At 45.9% G+C, this 20,451-nt stretch overlaps 1 protein-coding gene across 7 annotated transcripts in view; it reads left to right on the top strand.

The window, feature by feature from the left end:
- Positions 1 to 20,451, top strand: part of POMGNT1 (protein O-linked mannose N-acetylglucosaminyltransferase 1 (beta 1,2-)) — a 1,898,302-nt gene that overhangs the window by 858,631 nt on the left and 1,019,220 nt on the right. The window lies entirely within an intron of this gene.

Genomic DNA, 20,451 nt, shown 5'->3' with positions numbered 1-20,451 from the left:
TATTCTCCGTATTAACCACATTATTCTATATGGAATGTAAATGCTACCATTGTCCTACAAATGACCCTATGCAGTGCTTTCTTTGCAACAAGACTTCCCATCAAGAGTGATTGTTTCTTACTCCCAAATTCCCATGGATTATAATTGTTCTAACAACATTCTCAAATGTGTGCCTTCATACCACAAAACCACACTGATCTATATCGGTCAATTTTGGTAACATATTTGCCATTTTGTCAGCTAATATGGATCTAAACACTTTATAATCATAGTATAAAATTGAAACAGGTCTATACGAAGTTGGATATGAAGGGTATTTACCTAATTTCTGTGACACTACCACTGCTGCTTTCCTCCAAGATGAAAGTACTTAATTCCTCCTTTTAAAATATTGTGGAACAAAGTTTTCCAGATCTCAACCTCTGTTCTCTCATGACATACAAGTTTTCACAGGAATACCACCTGTCTCTGTTGATTGATTATATATCAGTGTTTTAATTTCATGTTTTACTGTCTTGGCTGATAATTGTTGAGCCTGATCTTCCTCTAACATTAGCCTAGCTAAGATTTCTATAAGTACTTTCAGTTGCACCTTTTTCTTGGTTCACCATTCCTCTGCTTTATGCAAATGTTCTTAAAATTTCCCGGTTGTCTCTCATACCTCTGTAATATATATGGGTATTTTTCTTGTCATAGGCTTCCTAAGTTTGACCCCAGTTATTTATATGTGTGTTGCCTTAGTCCTTGGGTTAAAGGCTTTCATACTTTAGAATCATTAAAAGTAATAGTTTAACAGCCGCCTTTCTAAGCTGATATGTGTTGTCCAAATAGTCCCTTATTTATTTTTTCTTTGGAATTTGGAATTGCTTCCTGTAACATTCCATCTGATGTTGCTAATTTTCTTTCCATTCATCACTGATGGGTTTGGTTCCGAGCCCTCGGAACCGAGTTGGCCTTTTTACCAAGCTCATGCCAGCCAAAAACCTCTCAAGCTAAGTCTCTACCCAGATTGCCCTTCTCCCTGTTACCTCATATCTCGTTTGCCGCATAGCCACGTTTCAGCCGAGCTCTCAGTTAAGTGAAACTTTTTTGATATTTGTGTGAAACATTTTGGATATCTTCATATTTTATTAAGCAATTAGTTTTTCTAGTGTCTTTTCTTCTGTCTGACCTTGGTTTTTCCTCTCTACCCATAGTTACCGTTGGTACACTTTCAATTAACATTGTTGGTATGGCCTTCCGCCCTTACCCTTGTGGTATTTCAGTGTCATAGTTGGTATTGTTTAACCTATTAGCTGTCTTTTATTCAGGTGTTTCCTTTCTTTTCTCTATCATACCAGTGTATTGTTATATTTGTGACTTTTTTGAACGGAGCTGACTTTGATTATAGTTGCATTATACAGTTTGCCTGTGGTGTTTTTTTTCTATCAGGATGTCTGATAAAGAAGGGTACTCCAGGTTTTGAGCATTGTACTTCATGTAAGGGCAAGTTACCTAACAGCAATTCGAATAATGACTGTGTATACTGTTTGGGAGTCTCCCACCTTTCGGTGCAACCTCCATGTGACATTTGTCAGAGTTTCAGTCAATGCACTCTTAATAAGTGCAAAAATAAACTAATTCTGAAAGGGTTACTCAAGTCTACCTTCTCTGAGGCCATTTCTGCGATAGAGGTCTCAACCTCTCCTTCTAAGGACAAAAAGAGATCCCACTCTCTTCCTTCTTCACCATCGGGTGATCAGAGCAAGCCTGGGAAATCAAAGGTCCCAAAGTTATCTTCGGAGCATAAATCAGCCTCCTCGCCTCCATCTTCTTCGGCACTGACCATCTCAAAACCATCGATACCGGCGCCCGTTTGGGCACCGGTCCTGCCTCCAGCACTGTTTATAGACCTCAGTATGCCTATTTCAACTTCGGCACCTGTGGCCTCTTCTGCTTAGGGCACACCTTCGACTACGTCATTAGTTTCCATTTTGGAACCGATCGTTTCAGCTCCGAGTGCCACTTAGGCACAGAGTATTGTACTGACCTCACTAGATTTGACCCCTTTACTTCTTGTCTTGAAACTAGAGGCTTCGGTGCCAGCAGACCTAGCACCACAAACCCGATACTCCCCCTCCATAGATCCATTTCTGGGCCAGACGTATAGCCCCTTCATGAAACATCCTGACTCCCCATCTGATGTATCCACTAGATCCACCAGGAGCCTTTCTGAACATGAAGTGGTGCGTCTTGTAGACCAGCTGTTGTTAGCCAGGGGGATTCCCTCACTTTCTAAGACCCATCCACCTGCAGGACTTGGGTTGCCTTATCCACGGACTCCATCTTACACTCCTTCTTTGGCCATCTCGGTTCCAAAGCCTTCTGCTCTGACATCTTTCTTGGAACCCATCACATCGGTGCCTACGGTGCATCTCACGCCGACTCCGAGTTTGTCCCTTTGGTCTTCGGTTCCCACTGAACCGGTCCTTCCTCAATTTGGGGATTGGGGGATGGGTATGTCCGCTTGAGTTACAGAGCCACCTCTTTCCTCGGTTCCATCCTCAGTGCTGATAGCCACGTCTGTGCCATTCCTGCTTGAGGCTGCATCCATGGGGGCAGGTTTGTCAGAGCAGGGTGTGACCCTGGTCCCGAGGTTGTCTTTCTTGGTTCCGGGCTCCCATCCCTTTTCGGGTGGGCCTGCCTTCCACGCGATGGAGAGGGCTCTTGCTTCTGGCAGCCCTCCTTCGATGTTGTAACCCCAGTTTTCACCCCCCCTGAGCTACAGCTGTCACAGACCACCCCCCCGGGACACTGGGCAGAGAAGCCACAGGACACCCCTGTTCAGGGTACCCGCTCTTCTGAATCCTCCTCAGAGACCCCCCACTGAGGACCCCCCTCGAAAGAAGACGTGCAAGAGGAAGCACATGGACTCACCCGAGGAGTCCTTAATGGAAGACACCGATTACGATAATGGTGAAGGGTCCCCACAGTCACCTCCTGATGTTGTCTCCTTCTGAGACATCCTGAAAATGTTAAAGCAGAGAGGTGACTGGAAGCCCTCCATCCCTCCTTCTGAGGAGTCCGTGTTCCTGCAGGATTTTTACACCTGGCCTTCTACCTCTTGGGTGACCCCACCTGCCGATGAGCTTGTCCAGCTCGTTGTGCAGCATGCTTGGAAGAACCCTGATTCCATTGAGGTGATCCCTCAAAGACCAGACAAAATTCTTTCCCCTCCCGAGGAGAACCCGCATTGGTCCAAAGGGTTAGGAGTTGATGCTACGGTGGTGGCAGCCATGAAAAAGGACTTGGCTGAGGAAAGTCCTGCTGTCCACCCACCCAACAGGGAGTCCCAGGCAGTGGATAGACTTGAGAAGTGTGTTTTTGCATCAGGGACCTTTGCCATACAGTCCCTGAATTATTTGGCACATTTTACGGGGCTCCAGAGGGATAGATCTCATAACTCTCTGGGATGCTTGCAGGACAGTTGTTTGACGAGGTCAGGGACAAAGTGGCCACACAGCTCGCAACCCTGGAATCCATATCCGACTCGTCCATGAGGTTGCTGTCACATGCAACCGAAGAGGAAGCTAAAGCAGCAGGTTCGGGCATTGTTATGAGGCGTCATGCCTGGATGTGCATTTATGACCTCATGGACCCCCTTCAAGTCTTACTTTCTGAATGCTCCCATTGAAGCTTCGTCCCTTTTTGGCTCTAAAGTGAAGGACGCGAGAGCCAGGTGAGAGCAAGATGGAAAGTCCCTGTCTGCCTTAGGCCTACAGTTTTCCAACCCTCAACGTACCTTCTCCAGGAATCAGAGAAGTGGAAAGATGTGGCATAAGAAATCTCAGGGTCCCTTCCATGCAGCACGTGGTGATGATACTCCCGGAGACAGAGGGGGTAACGATTCCCGAAGATGCCCCTGTATTGGCAGAGGAGGACCTTGTAATCAAGGAAATTCCTTCCCTGGACAGCCTTATCAGCACTTCAGATGAACCCTTATCAGCGTTTCAGATGAACAGCCCAATTGCTTACCTCTGGAAGCAGTCTGCGGTCGTTTCTTTCTGCACCAAGCTGCCTGTTAATCCATCACCACCGATTGTTGGGTGCAGGGCATTATCACCAGAGGTTACACCATTCCCCTTTCTTGTTAGCTAAATTTCCCAAGAAAACTTCCAGATGTTCCACCCAGTCAAAGGGAAGAAGCAACTTCAGAGATTATAAAGCTGTCTCAAAAAAGAGTCATCCAACCAGTCCCACCAGACCAGCGCAGATCCAGATTTTACTCACGATTCTTTTTGGTGCCAAAAAGACAGGTGACTGGAGACACATTTTGTATCTCAGCAGCTTAAACAAGTCTGTCACTCAAGCCAAATACCTGATAGTCATGGTTCAGTCCATTCTTCCCTTTTTAAGAGAAGGCTGTTCAATGTGCTCTGTAGATCTCCGGGATGCGTATTACCACTTCAAGATGGACAAATGCTCCAGGAGTCTGCTTCATTTCCAGCTAGGGGCCAGTCATTGTCAATTCCGTGCCCTGCCGTTTGGTCTCTCTGCAGCCCAGAGTGTTCACGAAATGCATAGCAGTGGTAACGGCTCACTTGAGACTAAAAGGATTCCGGGTGTTTCCATATCTGGGCGACTGGCTCCTTACCGCCCTCACCGAGCATCTTCTGGTAACAGCACTACATTATACTCTCTCTCTCTGGCAAAATTGTTGGGAATAACGATACATTGGCAGAAATCAAACCTTGTCCCTACACAACAGAGTTCATTGGGGCAATGTTCAGTACTCATTCCTGTCTGGTATGACTCCCAATTTACAGAGTCCATCGATTGAGGCTTCAACTCAGGGTGATACTCACAAACAACAGTTTCTGCAAAGGAGGTTATTCAGGCCCTAGGTTCTATGGCAGCATCAATCCCAGTAGTGCCTCTAGCAAAGCTACACATGCTGATTCTGCAATGGCTGCTTCTGTATTAGTGGTTCCCAGACTATCATCCCCTCAAGATTCGAATAACCAACTCCTGCAGACAGGACCTGCTTTGGTGGATGAGGCCAGACATAGAACTTTGGAGTTGTCCATTTCAATCTCCTCAGCCCACAGCCATTGTGACCACGGATGCTTCCCTGATCGGGTGGGGGGGGGTCCATTTTCAGGGAAAGACTGTCCAAGGCACATGGTCCACCTCAGAGACCCACCTGCATGTCAATGTTCTGGAACTGAGAGCTGTGCTGTTAGTGTTGTAGGCCTTCCATTCATCTTTCCCATCCAGGAAAATTGCAGTTCAATCAGACAATGTGTCAGTGGTCTGGTATATCAACAAGCAAGGAGGAACCAAGTCCTATCCCTTATGTCGAGAAGCCATGAGGATTTGGCAGTGGGTGATAGCTTCCAACTGCTTTCTAATAGCAACGCATATCCCAGGGAGCTCCAACATGATTGCGGACAAGCTGAGCAGATGCATCCTCATGACTCATGAGTGTTCCCTCAGCCCAGAGGTGGCATCAGCAATCTTCAGCCACTGGGGCCAGCCCTGCTGTGATCTTTTCACTCCCCATCAAGCACCAAGTACAGCAGTTATTTTGCCCTACTTCCCCCAGAAGGGGTGTCACAGAGGGATGCTCTGATCCACGATTGGCCAGTAGGACTTCTTTATGCTTATCCTCCCATCCCTCTGATCCCACAATTTCTAAAGAAAGATCTTTGATTGAGATGCAGGGTGATCCTCATAGGCCCATTCTGGCCTCGACAAGTTTGGTTCCCCTTCTATCGGCATCACCTAGTATACCCGTCATGGATTCTGGACCCTCTACCGGATCTGATTACTCACCTCCCCAAGGGTAGAGTCACCTAAATCTGTCCAGTCTCAAGCTGACAGCTTGGTTTCTCCACTTCCACTAGTAGCCAGGCAAGCTAATCTCTCCTCGCCTATTCAAGACATCATTCTGGCCTCTCATAAACCATCCACCAGAAGCCTATACCAGGATAAATGGAAAAGATTCTCCATTTGGTCCAAGGATAACATGCTAGACCTGTATTCAGCTTCAGTATATGGCTAGATTTTTTTGATAATGGAGCCTCTGCCTCTACCCCCCGAGTACATCTAGTGGCAATTTCCAATTTCCACAATGGTACAGATGGCACCCCTCTTATCTCTCTACGCATTTGCAAGGCTTTCCTCAAGAGGACTTCTCATATCAGGCCTCCTGTCAGCCTGTGGAACCATGGAAGCTCACTCTAGTCCTTCAGTCTTTGACTCAGAAACCTTTTGAACCTGCTGCACAGTGTGACCTAAAGTTTTTGTCTTGGAAATCTTTGTTCTTGGTAGCCATCACTACTCCCAGAAGAGTCTCAGAGCTGCAGGCATTGTGTATCAAAAGGCCCTATCTGGTCTTTCATAAAGACAGAGTATCACTTCGGATGAATCCATCCTTTCTCCCCAAAGTTGCTTTTGAATTCACCATAAACCAGACCATTGACCTACCAGTGTTCTTTCCAAATTTTGCCAATAGAGGAGAGTGCTACCTTCACTCTTTAGACACACATATACAATTGAGAGTTTATTTTGACAGGACCAAACCTATCCATAAATCTGAATAGCTTTTCATCTCCTGTTCTGGGCCCAGAATGGGAGAGGCGGTTTCCAAGGTTACTTTATCAAAATGGCTGAGGGACTACATACGTTTCATCTATTCCCTCAGTAATGAACCTATGCCAAAAGTTAAAGGTCACACCACTAGATCTGTGGGAACATCAGTAGCTTTCCATTCCAGGGCTTCCATGGATGACATCTCTGCAGCAGCTGCTTGGGCTAAGCCTCATACCTTTATCAATCATTACAAATTGGACTTGGGTCTCCAGAGGGAGAGCTGCCTTTGTTCAAATGTACTCGGGAATGTTCTTCCATAAGGGCTGCCCATGGACCTTAAGGTAGCTTGGGATTCTGTCCCATCAGTGATGAATGGAAAGAAGATTAACAACATCAGATAAAAAGTTATGTCTTACCATAACATTCCATCTGTGTTGTTCTTCTTCTTTCATTAATCGCTTCCCACCCTCCTTCCCCCTCCAAACGTTCCTGGGGTATGCTTTGGGTCTACGTGCTGCCCTACGGTAGTTGCACAGAAGTGGCCTTGTCTTTATTTCCTTTCCTCTAGCAAACTCAATCTGAGGTAACAGAGAAAAGGGCATTCTGGGTAGAGACTTAACTCGAGAGGTTTTTGGCTGGAGCTAGCTTGGTAAAAAGGCTGAGTCAATTCCGAGGGCTCGGAACTGAATCCGTCAGTGATGAATGAAAGAAGATGAACAACACAGATGGAATGTTATGGTAAGACTTAACTTCTTTTTTTTCTGCTGCAATACTTTAACCTTTGCCAGCACCATTGAATAGTTCCTATTACTGTCCCATATCTCTTTCTCTGTTCTTTTCTGTCATGCTTATAAATCCCACCTTAATTTTATCCTATGCACTAGCTGTCCTTTCTGAAGTAATATTTAATTCCCCTATTAACTCCTCAATCATACTCTTACCTGTTCCTTGTATTTCTGTTTTTAGAAAATAAAAAAGTATGCATGTCTCTTTTTTACATCATTACTTGCATCTTTATGTACGTTTTTATCAGTACGTGATCTGATTTAGTTATTGGTTGGTTCTCAAAGCTTTCAGTTAAATACACTTTCTCATGTGAAATATAATTTACATGCACTGTAGCCCATTTATTATATCTTAGGACATATGTAAATTCCATGAATTCCTGCTACTGAGCTTACATCTTCCAAATGAAATATTCTGATAAATTTTGTCATAAATCTACCCTTACTTGTTGCATTTTCCATCCTAGGGCCCCTTGATGCATTCTCACTAATGCACATCTGGTTCCAGTCCATGCCCATAAATAGTAAACCCTGCTGGGAGGTTATTTCTTCCAAAATTTTCTTAAGTTCTGTAACAGTAGATGTTATGTAGTCCAATCTCACCTACATTCTTACCCGTGGGTTCGGAGCCGAATGTCGGCTCCGACTCGGCCATACTTTTTTAGCTCAAAGTCTTTCTATTGGCTGGGCTAAGATGCTACACTGCTCTCTATCCCCAAATCTCGTTGGCCGCTCGTGTAGCTCAGACGTGGTCTCCCTCTTGGCTGTGACTAAGTACCCTTTTTCTTATATCAGAGAAGTTTTTTGCAAAAAAGCTGTTTTAATAGCTGTTGTGTGTGTTCTTGTCTGTATTGTGGAAAAGTCGTGTTTTTCTTGATTGTTTATTTTGTGATATCCCTCTAGCTGTTTCCAACTGGCTAGGCTCGTTTCAGTTAGAGGACCTAGTCTGTCCCCTTACTTTCCTTGTGTGCTAAACGTTTCCTGGAACTAAACAGTTTAAATTACAGGAATTAGTCCTCCCCCCCTTGTGTTTGTGTCTGAGGATCGTTTAACTTGGAGATCTTTGTGGTGTTCTGTCTGTTGTTGGCTTGTTCCCGCCTTGTGACTGTCTGACCGTTGGTCGATTTTTTTCAGTTAATTACTTGTTGTTGGTTAACTATGTCCAAAGATACTAAGGAGCGTAAGCCCTTGGGCTTCAAGAAGTGCTCTAGGTGCAGTTATAAAATGTCCATTACCGATGGACACTCTGTGTGTACTGTCTGGGAGAGATTCATCTCCAGAAATAGTGCAGTTTCTGTCATGCCTTTAGTCCGCGTGTTCTTCAGGAAAGGAAGAATAAATTGATTTTGAAGGGACTTCTGAAACCCTCCTTCGAGGAGGGTCTGGAGAGTGCTTCCAGCTCAAAAGCAAAATCCTCAAAGGCAAAAAAAGCAATTTCCAGCTCCATCGGTCTCCTCGGAGCCACCGGAGAAAATAGCAAAGTCTGCATCGACATCCTTGGCTCCATTGTCCTCGGGGCCGCAGGAAGTGTCAGTGGTTATGGAACCTGCTTCTACTCCAATCTTCTTGGAACCTGTTCGAGCCAATCGCCTAGCATTAGGCCAGTATCCCCTCCTCGCAGGTCCCCTTCAGAGAGGAGGTCTCGATCTCCTTCTCTATACAACAAATCTTCCAGGACCTTATCAGATGTGGAAGTCGATAGAGTGATGCAGAGACTTCTTCAGTCACCGGTACTGGCAAAATTGTTCTTGGCTTTGACCCAGTCAGCTCCGGAGCTGGTCCCTCAACCTGCATCGATATTTCCTCCTCCGAGCACATCTCAGCCATAAAGATGATGTGCAAGAGGAAGCACCTAGATTCCCAGGATGAGTCACTCACATCAGACACTGACCTCGAGGAATCGGAGGGGTCCTCTAAGTCATCCTCTGAGGATGTTTCTTTTTCTGACATCTTCTGACATCCCAGAGATTTTGAAGCAAAGAGGTGACTGGCCATCCAAAGCCCCCTCCAAGGAGGAGTCAGTCTTCCTGAAGGCCTTTGGTGCACAGCCCTCCGCCTCCTGGGTATCTCCACCCTTCGAGCTTCTGGATTTGGTTTGTCGAAGGGTGTGGGAAACCCCTGATTCTGTGGAACCAGTCCCCAGGAGACCCAATAAATTTTTGTCTGCTCCTTCTGATAAGGAATTTCTGTCCAAGGGAGTCCCGGTGAATGCCATGGTGGGTGGCAGCTGCCACCCAGAAGGAATTAGCTGAGACTTCTTCCACCGTCCATCCCCCTACAAGGAGTCTAGGACTATGGACCGGTATGGGAAGCATACATTTTCTTCAGCGACCTTTACCTTACGGTCACTAAATTACTTATCATACTTTACATGGCTCCAGAGAGATCTCCTCAAGGAGCTTGGAGATACTCTCACGGGTAACGTTTCTGAGGCGGTGGCCCAGACAGTCAACGCTCAGATGTCTACCCTCAATTCCATTGCAAACTCCTCCATGAGGCTAATCTCCTATGCAGCCTAAGGAGTGAGTAGGGCAGCAAGTTCAGGTGTTGCTCTTAGGAGGCAGGCCTAGATGTGCCTTTGTCATTTCTTGGAGGCCTTCAAGTCTTCATTCACCGATGCCCCGTTTGATGGTTCCTCTTTGTTCAGAACCAAGGTGAAAGACACTCTCACTAAGTGCGAGCAGGAGGGAAAACTCTGTCTGCCGTAGGAGTCCATTTTTCCCTTCCCTCTAAGCCTTATCCCAAGGCCCAGAGGGGTGGCAAAATGTGGTTCAAGAAATCACAGAGGTTTTTCCCGGTGCACAAGGTGAGCCCCCCTTCAGAGGCAGGGTAAGGGGTGGTTATTCAGAGAGACGCCGCCCTAGGGGCAGAGGAGGCCCTCGCAACTTAGGAGACCCCGATTCCTTTCGTGGTTCTCTCTACCGCTGCTCCTGATGGGAGTCCGAACTGTGCCAATCCTGAAACCAGTCGGGGGTTGAATCTCATTATACCCAGAGGCCTGGCAAGATATCACCCAGGTCCAATGTGTTCTGTGAATAATTTCCAGAGGATATATCATTCTCTTCTTGTCAAATCCCCCTCCAGTCAAGAAAATCCCAGGTGTTTCACCCAGTCAAAGGGATTACGCAGCTTCAGAAGTTTCAAAGCTGCTAGAAAAAGGAGCCATCCAACATGTCCCCTCAGACCAGATCGGATTAGGGATTTACTCCAGATTCTTTTTCATGCTGAAAATGACAGGGGACCTGAGACCCATATTGGATCTCAGCCAATTGAACACCCATGTGCAAAAGTCCAAGTTCCGAATGGTCACATTCCAGTCTATTCTCCCATTGTTGGGAAAAGAAGTGTGGATGTGTTCCATCTTACCTCAAGGATGCTTACTACCACATAAAGATGGACAGGGCATCCAGAAATCACCTACGCTTCTGGCTGGAAGCCAGTCACTTTCAGTTTCGAGCCCTGCCCTTTGGTCTCACCACAGCCCCCAGGGTGTTTACCAAATGCATGGCAGTGGTGACTGCTCATGTGAAACGTCAGGGATTCCAAGTGTTTCTGTATCTGGACGATTACTGCCACCACCAGGCATCTACTACTTCAGACCAGGGATGCTCCTATCAACCTATGTCAACAGTTGAGCCTCACATTGAACAGGGAAAATCTGCCTTGTTGCCCTCACAGCATGTCACTTTTATAGGCGCCGAATTAGACACCGTCCTCATGCGGGCTTTTCTGCCACAGGAAAGAATGAGTCCTACAACAACAGGTTTACGCCTTGCTCCCTCTGAGAAGAGCGAAGGCAAGATGGGTCCTACAATTGTTGGGGACAATGGCTGCTATGATTGTTAGTCCCTCTGGCAATGTTACATATGAGGCTCCTTCAGTGGCTACTCTTCACCCAGTGGTCTCTTCAACGTCTTCCACTTACTCACCCTATTCTACTCACAGACAGGTGCAAACAGGATCTCAGTTGGTGGCTTTGCACCAACGACCTGAATGCGGGAAAGCCCTTCGTTCCTGCGCCCCCGGTTGCCACGGTTGCCTCCCAGATGGGGAGGGGGGGCATTATCTAGGCAAGCCTGTCCAAGGCACATGGCAAGAGCACAAGATGCATCTGCATATCAATGTCCTGGAGATGAGAGCTGTGCTACTAGCGTTGCAAGCACTTTAGAGCTTTCTTCCTCTCGGGACTATTGCAATCCACTCAGACAATATGTCAGTGGTGTGGTATCTGAACAAGCAGGGAGGAACCAAGTCTTATCTCCTTTGCAGAGAGGCCATGCAAGTGTGGCAGTGGGCAGTGTCATCCCAACGTTTTCTGGTGGCAACGCACATTCCGGGGAAGTCCAATGTGATCGCAGACAGGCTAAGCAGAGCTATTCTGATGCCTTACGAGTGGTCCCTGAACTGTCAAGTTGCGGAGCAGATCTTCCGCAGGTGGGGTCAGCCTTGCTGCGACCTTTTTGCCAGCCCCCTCAGTGCCAAACGCAGCAGCTACTTCACACTGATCCCCCCTCAGGAGGAGTCACCCAGGGATGCTCTCGTCCACTATTGACCCTCCGGTCTACGATATGCCTTCCCACCGATCCCCTTGCTGTCAAAGGTTATTCAAAAAGTGCAATCCTTGGGAAGCAAAATGATTCTGATTGCCCCACACTGGCCTCGTCAAATTTGGTTCCCCTTTCTCCATCCCTATCTCATGGACGCTCCTTGGATTCTGGACCCACAACCAAACTTACTGACGCACATGTCAGGGCAGCTCCATCCCTCTCTTCGGACCCTCCGGTTGATAGCCTGGCTACTCCACTTCCATCATTAGTTAGGCTTCATTAATTTTCGAAGGAGGTGGTTCATATTTTATCTTCCTCTCATAAGCCCTCGACCAGGAAGATTTATTACAGCAAATGAAAGAGGTTTTCAATCTGGGTGCATGCCAAAAAGATTGACCCTTACACAGCTCCAATTTCATCTGCATTGGAGTTCTTGTCTATGCTCTTTAACCAGGGTTCAGCGGCCGCAACCGTTAAAGTCCAATTGGCAATTTCTACCTTTCATGTCGCAGACGAACCTAGTCTGATGGCACATTGATTATGTAAGGCTTTCCTGAAGGGCACTTTGTTACTTCGTCCGTTGGGTATTGGAACCTGTTATGCCTTGGGACTTAAACTTTGTTCTACAGGGGCTTACTTCACCCCCCTTTGAGCTTGCAGCCACTTGCGATTTAAAATTCTTTTTGGTAGCCATCACGTCAGCCAGATGCGTTTCGGAACTTCAAGCTTTATCAGTCAAACCCCCTTATTTGATTTTTCATAAGGACAGGTTTCTCTCAGACCGAACCCTTCCTTTCTTCTCACAGTAGCGTCAGTCAGTAACCTAAACCAAGCTATTGAATTGCCTGTGTTTTTTTCCCAGTTCTCAAACAAGGCATCAGATTTCATCAGTTGGATGTGCACAGACAATTACATTTATTTGCACAGAACGAAAGACCTCAGAAAATCTGATCAGTTGTTTGTTTCATTTTTGGAAAACAGAATTGGGTCTCCTGTTTCCAAAGTCACGTTGTCCAGGTGGATTTCCAGTTGTATTTCTTTCATTTATACTTCAGGGGGAAAAGATTTACCCTTCCGGGTGAAGGCTCACTCTACTCGGTCTGTATCTACATCTACAGCTTTTCAGGCCAGATTGTCTATGGATGATATTTGTGCTCCGGCTACATGTGCATCTCCTCACACCTTTGTTACTCATTACAAGTTAGATGTGGTATCTAGGGGCAGGTCTTCCTTTGGTTCCACAGTGCTCAGGAGTATTTTCCACTGAGCCTCCCAGGATTTAAGTGCTGGGGACGCTGTCCCACGGGTAAGAATGTAGTCAAGACTGGACTACATAACATCAAGAAGTTATGTACTCACCATAACGTTTGATGTATGTAGTTCATTTCACCTCACATTCTTACTTACCCCCCCCTCCTTCCCCCCATCCTAGAGGATCTGGAGGTTAGGTCTGGTTTCAGAGCTCCCTTCATTCTTGGTTTGTTTTTCCTTTCCTTAGGTGGTGCTATGCATGGCGAATGAATGCTGGTGCTTGCAGCAGACTAGATCTGGGGATAGAGAGCAGTGCAGCAATGGATATCATCTTAGCCCAGCCAATAGAAAGACTTCAAGCTAAAAAAGTATGGCCGAGTCAGAGCCGACATTCGGCTCCGAATCAACGGGTAAGAATGTGCGGCGAGATGGACTACATACATCGAACGTTATGGTCAGTACATAACTTCTTGTTTTGGGTGGCATATAAATACATGCTAGTGTAATTGCGTGACCTGTGCAAATATTTCATTGCTGCCACAAATTTATTGTTATCCTTCCCTGCTTCTGTCTCAACTGGGGCACCTGTTGCAATTAGTATAATTTCTTCCCTTTTCCTTTGTCCCCGATATTCCACAAATGTTCCACTGTAATACTTTCTTTGTCAGATTCACTTGTACTTTTCTGTTCAAATATGTCTCCTTAACAATGCTAATTGCACACCACGTCTTAATATAATCCAGTACTCTCTGCTTTTTCTGTATATGTCTAAGGCCATTTACATTCTATTGTCAGTATTGACAAAGCAGCCATTCTGTTAAAGAAGTAATTACTCTCACATATACGTGGAAGTTCCTTTGATTTTACAGATTTTTCCATATTACAGCTTGCATGCACATACTAATGATTAGCAAACAGGTCTTGTATGTAGCTACTGCTTCTTATTTCTATTTTGAACCCATTTCCCATTTTCCCAGATATTTTGCTTCAGTAAGAACACTCAAAACAAAAAAAGTACATTTTCAATCTCACATTCTCACAGCAAACACACACAGGTATACACACTTTCCCAAAGGAACTCTGCCTCTCCAGTTGCTTCAAATCAGTGTCTGTATCCACAGGTATTACCTTTTCTGAGGTTAGCCATGTTAACTTACATGTTAGAACCCGGATTCTCTCTGTTCCAGTCCCAGAGGTAAAAACAACTTGCAAGCTTTCAGTAAACATAAACTTTTAACTTTAAGAAAAAGTGCATTGGCTAACCTTAAGTTGTGCACTATTATGTTTAATGTATTAAAGTACTAAGACTGTTGGGAAGGCAGTTGCTTTTATAACTTTTTCATTTCCCATAGTTTTAAACTTCATTTCTTACTTCACTTTTTATTTTCTCTAAACTGCTTCCCAGTACCCATTTAAAAGTTAATTGCATTGTATTTCGTCATTCCCCAGACAGTCACTCAGAACACCCTTGCCCAGACTTCTCATAACTAGTTACCTGCATGTGCAAGTTGCTTGTCTCTAGCTGAAAGTAAGTGCTAGCGGAAAAAGTCTGCTAGTTATTTTGTGGATTTAGGGAAGAACTACTGTTTTTCATAATTTTCTCCTGTTTTAATTTTTTTTGCTAAAATGTCTATAACTTAAACTCAAATCTTTTTTCTAGATATTCACCTCAGTAAAAACAAGTTAAGTGATTTAACTTATAGCATGATTAATACACATTTTCATACCCATCTGCCAAAGGTCACAACATTATCTTGCTGCTTTCCAGCCTTTCTTATCTTGTTATAGTACCTGGATACATTACACCTAAGGAAGTGTGTTTTCTTACCTTAATATATCCCTATTCTGTTCAGCAGTTGCTGATTAAATATTAGGTGGGGGAGCAATTTTGAGTACCTCTTCATCTATAAAATGGGTGCATTTGCATGTCTCATTTCCACATAACTCACAAATGCTTGGTATCCATGCCAGTGATTTTTTTTTAGTGTTTGGCTGAATCTATTGCCATCCTAACACAGATAAGTACATTTGGTCAAATCATTGCACTTGTATACATTATTTAAGTGTGCTGCTTTTGCATTTTGATGTAAAGTGCCAATGTGAGAGTGTTCGATCTCGCCGTTTGTTCTTACACCTGGGTTCGGAGCCGATCCTCGGCTCCGTGTCGGCCGCCTGCTAGCTCTGCATCGAGAAGAAGCTCGAGACCAACCTAACTCCCATAATCCCCCTCTGCCTTTACCTCAGATCTAGTTTGCCGCTGCAGCGTTCGCATCACTTGATCGAGCTCGAGCACCTAAAGCTAAGATTTAAATATTTTTCTTGTATTTCTTGAAATTATTTTTTCTCTAAACCATTGTTTATTGACTGTGTGTGAGTGTGATACTGTCTCGAGGTTTTTCTCGGTTCCAGTTAAAGTTATTTAACTTTATTAGAGTTTCCCTCGGGCCTATCCCACCCTTTACAGGACTTGACTACCGGATAGACACTGTTACTGGATTTGACAATTTTACCGGATTGGACATTCATACTGGACTTGACTTTACTTTTTACTATCCCTATTATTAGCTTACTAAGATGTCTGAGAAAGCTAAGTCTGGGTTTAAACGTTGCCAGTGTGGGCAAAAGATGTCAGTCACTGACCATCATAGTTCCTGCGTCTACTGTCTTGGCCCTCTCCATCTGCAAGAAGACTGTTCTATTTGTCATTCTTTCAGTGGGAGGGTCATGACAGATAGGCGCAGGAAACTCATGGATAGGGGTTTGTTAAAACCTACTTTTCAAGAGGCTCTGGATGCTTCAGACCAGGCATCCAAATCCTCGAAGGAATCGAAGACGTCGGAGCCCAGGTCATCGGCTCCGAGCTCTTCAGTTAAAGTTCGATCACCGGTTCCACAGACTTCGGGACCGAGTGTTCAACTGTTGTCAGTTTCTGAGCCTCGAGTCTTGGAACCGGTGACGGAGCTCCCTCCCCCGACACTGTTGACGTCGGCTCCGTCTTCGATTCCTTCGACGCGTTCTTCCAGACCCCTCTCCGACACCGATGTAGACCGCGTGGTGCAGAAGTTAATGGAGAATACGGCCTTATCCAAACTCATCTCGGTCTCCTCTCAGTTGGTGTCGAGACTCGAAGGCCTTCCCTTATCTCTATCTGTTCCTCCTCCGAGATCTGTCCAGTCTTCGGAGCCAGAAGAAGCTGATCTCCTGATTGTGGAGCCCTCAGTGCCAGAACCGTCCTTTTCTCGGTCGGCTCCGTTCACCTCGACTCCGTCGGATCCGGTACCGGAGTCTCGGAGCCGAAGATCCATCCTTGGTTCCAGGACCGAGAGTCGGACCGATGTTTCGGTTCCGACGCTCCCTCTCGGGGCCTCGGCTCGGATCGACTCGGTTCCGTCCTCGGGGTCGATGCCGTCGGTGCCTGTTTCGGGGATTCTTCCCATTTCTTCGGAACCGGGAGATACCTCGACTCGGGACCCGGGGGCCTTCGATCTCATGAGGAAGGTGTTGTCTACCCAGACAACCACATCAGCAGAAACAGCTTCTCCTCCCCTTAAAGGACTGTTATCCTCCCCTGCACCCACGGCTACATCTAAGCGTAGAGCACCTGTGTCTCAGCCACCCCTGGAGGGTGCCCCCTCTTCCTCGGAGGCTTCTTCGGATGCTCCCCCCGAAGAAGTCCCTAGGAAAAGATTGTGTAAGAGGAGACACTTAGATTCTCCACAAGAGTCTTTGACATCGGACACTGACTTGGATGAGTCAGAAGGGTCCCCAAAGTCACCCTCAGAAGATGTCTCTTTTTCCGACATCTTGGAGATCCTAAAGCAGAGAGGTGATTGGCAATCCCTCCCCCCTTCTGAGGATGAGTCAGTCTTGCTGAAGGCATTTGGTGGGGGGGCATCTTTCAGGGACAGACAGTCCAAGGCGAATGGACCAATTTAGAGTACAATCTGCACATCAATGTTCTAGAGTTGAGGGCAGTGTTCCTGGCATTGCAACACTTTGCTCCCCTTCTTCCTCTAGGGACTATTGCAGTTCAGACGGACAACATGTCCGTAGTCTGGTACATAAACAAACAAGGGGGAACCAAGTCTTATCAGCTATGCAGAGAGGCCATGAGAATTTGGCAATGGGCGGAGTCCACGGGTCGCTTTCTGATCGCAACGCATATCCCGGGGTCATCCAACGTCATAGCCGACAGGCTGAGCAGAGCAATCCTGCTGCCTCACGAGTGGTCCCTCAAACAATCAGTTGCGAAGAAGATTTTTCGCAAGTGGGGCCAGCCTTCCTGCGACCTCTTTGCGTCTCCAATGAATGCCAAATGCAGGAGCTACTTTGCCCTATTACCCCCTCCAGGGGAAGTCCCCAGGGACGCGCTGGTGCATGATTGGCCCCCAGGTCTCCTGTACGCTTTTCCTCCCTTCCCACTGATTGCAAAGTTTCTGCAGAAAGCCAACAACTTGCAAAGGACGATAATCCTCATTGCCCCGTTCTGGCCTCATCAAATTTGGTTCCCCTTCCTTCTGGCACACCGCATTCGGGGACCCTGGATCCTGGACCCGGAGCCAGATCTGCTGACCCACTCGTCAGGGGCTCCCCACCCCTCGCTCGTGTCACTCCATCTAGCAGCTTGGCTGCTCCGCTTCCCTACTTAGCCAGGTCTGATCTTCTGTTACCTGCAGTTCAGGATATACTAGTGGCTTCTCATAAAGCTTCCACTACAAAGACCTACACTAGTAAATGGAAGCGTTTTGTGTTCTGGACAAATACACAACATTTGAACCCTGTTACAGCTCCTTTAAACAAGATCTTGCAGTTTTTAACAGAATTGTTCCACCAAGGAGCTTCTCCTGCCACTTTAAGAGTGCAATTGGCTGCCATTTCCAACTTTCATGTGGAAGAGTGTGGGGCACCTATTATGTCTCACAGACTTTGTAAGGCCTTTTTAAAAGGATCTTTCCATATTAGACCACCAGTTAGAACTCCTACATCTCCTTGGAATCTAAACCTGTTATTATCTAAATTGATGTTACCTCCATTTGAGCCAGCCTCCTCTTGTCCATTGAAGTATTTGTCGTGGAAGACCCTCTTTTTGGTAGCCATTACATCCGCTAGGCGAGTGTCTGAGCTTCAGGCTCTTTCCATTAAACACCCTTATCTAATCTTTCACTCTGACAGAGTATCTCTTCGCACTAATCCATCCTTTCTCCCCAAAGTTTGCTCTATTAATAACATTAATCAATCCATTGAACTGCCTACCTTTTTCAAAAATCACTCCAATAAGTTGGAGTATATGTTACACAAGTTGGATGTGCATAGACAACTTAGATTTTACTTGGATAGAACAAAGGATCACAGGAAATCTGATCAACTTTTTGTAGCTTTTGCTGACAGCAGGAAAGGTATAGCAGTTACTAAACGGACCCTTTCCAAATGGCTAACTGATTGCATTATATTCGTTTATGATTCTTCAGAACAAACTTTACCTGTCAAACCAAAGGGGCACTCTACAAGGTCAGTTTCTACATCCCTGGCTCATGCAGCTCGCTTACCATTAGACACTATTTGTGCAGCTGCCACTTGGTCTAAACCACATACATTCATTTCTCATTACAAGGTAGACAGGGTTTCTAGGGACAGGGCAACCTTTGGTTCCACTGTACTCAAGAACGTTCTCCCGTGAGTTCCTCAGGAACATGGAGCTAGGGACGCTACCCAGGTGTAAGAACAAACGGCGAGATCGAACACTCTCACATTTAGAAGTTATGTCCTTACCATAACGTTCCATGTGGAGTGTTCATCTCGCCTTTGTTCTTACATTTCCACCCTCCCACCCTCAGGAAGAACGTTCAGTTTGGTGCCTGGTCTGGGTTATTCTGCTTCTGCATACGCAGTTGTTGTATTTATATGATGTACAGGTGTATATAAATAGATATAAGTGTTCTTGCATTTATGTAGTTTTTGCATGAGTGTGTTCTCTGTCTGACTGCTGGTTTGCTTGCAAACTAGATCTGAGGTAAAGGCAGAGGGGGATTATGGGAGTTAGGTTGGTCTCGAGCTTCTTCTCGATGCAGAGCTTGCAGGCGGCCGACACGGAGCCGAGGATCGGCTCCGAACCCAGGTGTAAGAACAAAGGCGAGATGAACACTCCACATGGAACGTTATGGTAAGGACATAACTTCTAATTTCATTTCATTGACCTTACTGTTATTTTTTTTGCACTGTAGCTTTAAATAGAGTGATTCCTGGTTAGTTTATTTGTAATGTAATTTTCTGCCTTGGGCTATATCCCTGTGGTTTTATATTAACAAGGCTTAGGACTTGCACTCTAGTAGCAGTAGAGGGTAGCCTTGTCTGTTCTGGAGTTGGAATTACAGAGAAAGGTTTCAGGTGTGGTTGGCCACAGGGCTATTTCATCTGTTTAATTAGTATTCTCTTCCTCTATAAAGTTAATGTGTTTGTATGATGCTGCTTGCTGCACACCATGTTTTAGCAGTGCCCAGTATAGATATATGTTCTTGAAACTGAAAATGTCCGTATAAAACTACCTCTGAAATAACCCCAGTACGTAGGTGCTCTGCTCATCCTGCAGTGGGTTTTAGCAGTGCCCTGTACAGATTGAGTTTGGAATTAAAATTTTCCCTATAGGAATTAGATGCCCTGTTAACCAAAGCCGGAGTACCAGCTTTGTCCCTGCTGAGTGGAGGGCAGCCACTGGCATCCCTTTACACAAATGTGGAGCGTCCACTGACCCAGGAAATTATAGACCCATCAGTCTAACTAGCTTGTTCTGCAAGGCCATGGAATGAATTATCGTGGGCCTCATTAACAAGGATATGTCGGTTAAATTTGGTGAACTTTTTTGAGACCGTCACTAAAGCCATGGACAAGGTGAAGACAGTGCACACTGCCTACCTTGACCTGGCCAAAGCGTTCGACACTGTTCCCTACTCGGGCATAATAGATAAACTCTCTCAACTAGGCATCAATGCGTATGTTATCAGATGGGTAGCTAACTGGCTCACTGACAGAACCCACCTAAAATAGGGGAAGCCACCACAAGCAGTAGACCCATATCGAGTGGCATACCCCAGGGTTCGGTGTTGGGGCCTCTGTTATTTGGGATATACTTTTCTGAGGTGCAGGCCAAAACCAGTGGGCTATGGTTGACCAAGTTTACAGATGACTGCAAGCGTGATATGGACATCCTCCAAGATGGTCTTACCCAAAGAAATGACTGGTGCCAGAAACATGGCCTCAAGCTTAATACAAAAAATGCATAGTCCCCTTTGGGGAGAGTG

Source organism: Protopterus annectens, chromosome 10.part0, assembly GCF_019279795.1.
Source record: "Protopterus annectens isolate FY-2018-M chromosome 10.part0, PAN1.0, whole genome shotgun sequence".
In the NCBI taxonomy this organism is placed as follows: domain Eukaryota; kingdom Metazoa; phylum Chordata; order Ceratodontiformes; family Protopteridae; genus Protopterus; species Protopterus annectens.
The sequence above is the reverse complement of the archived record's forward strand: the minus strand, read 5'-3'. Positions and strand labels throughout refer to the sequence as shown.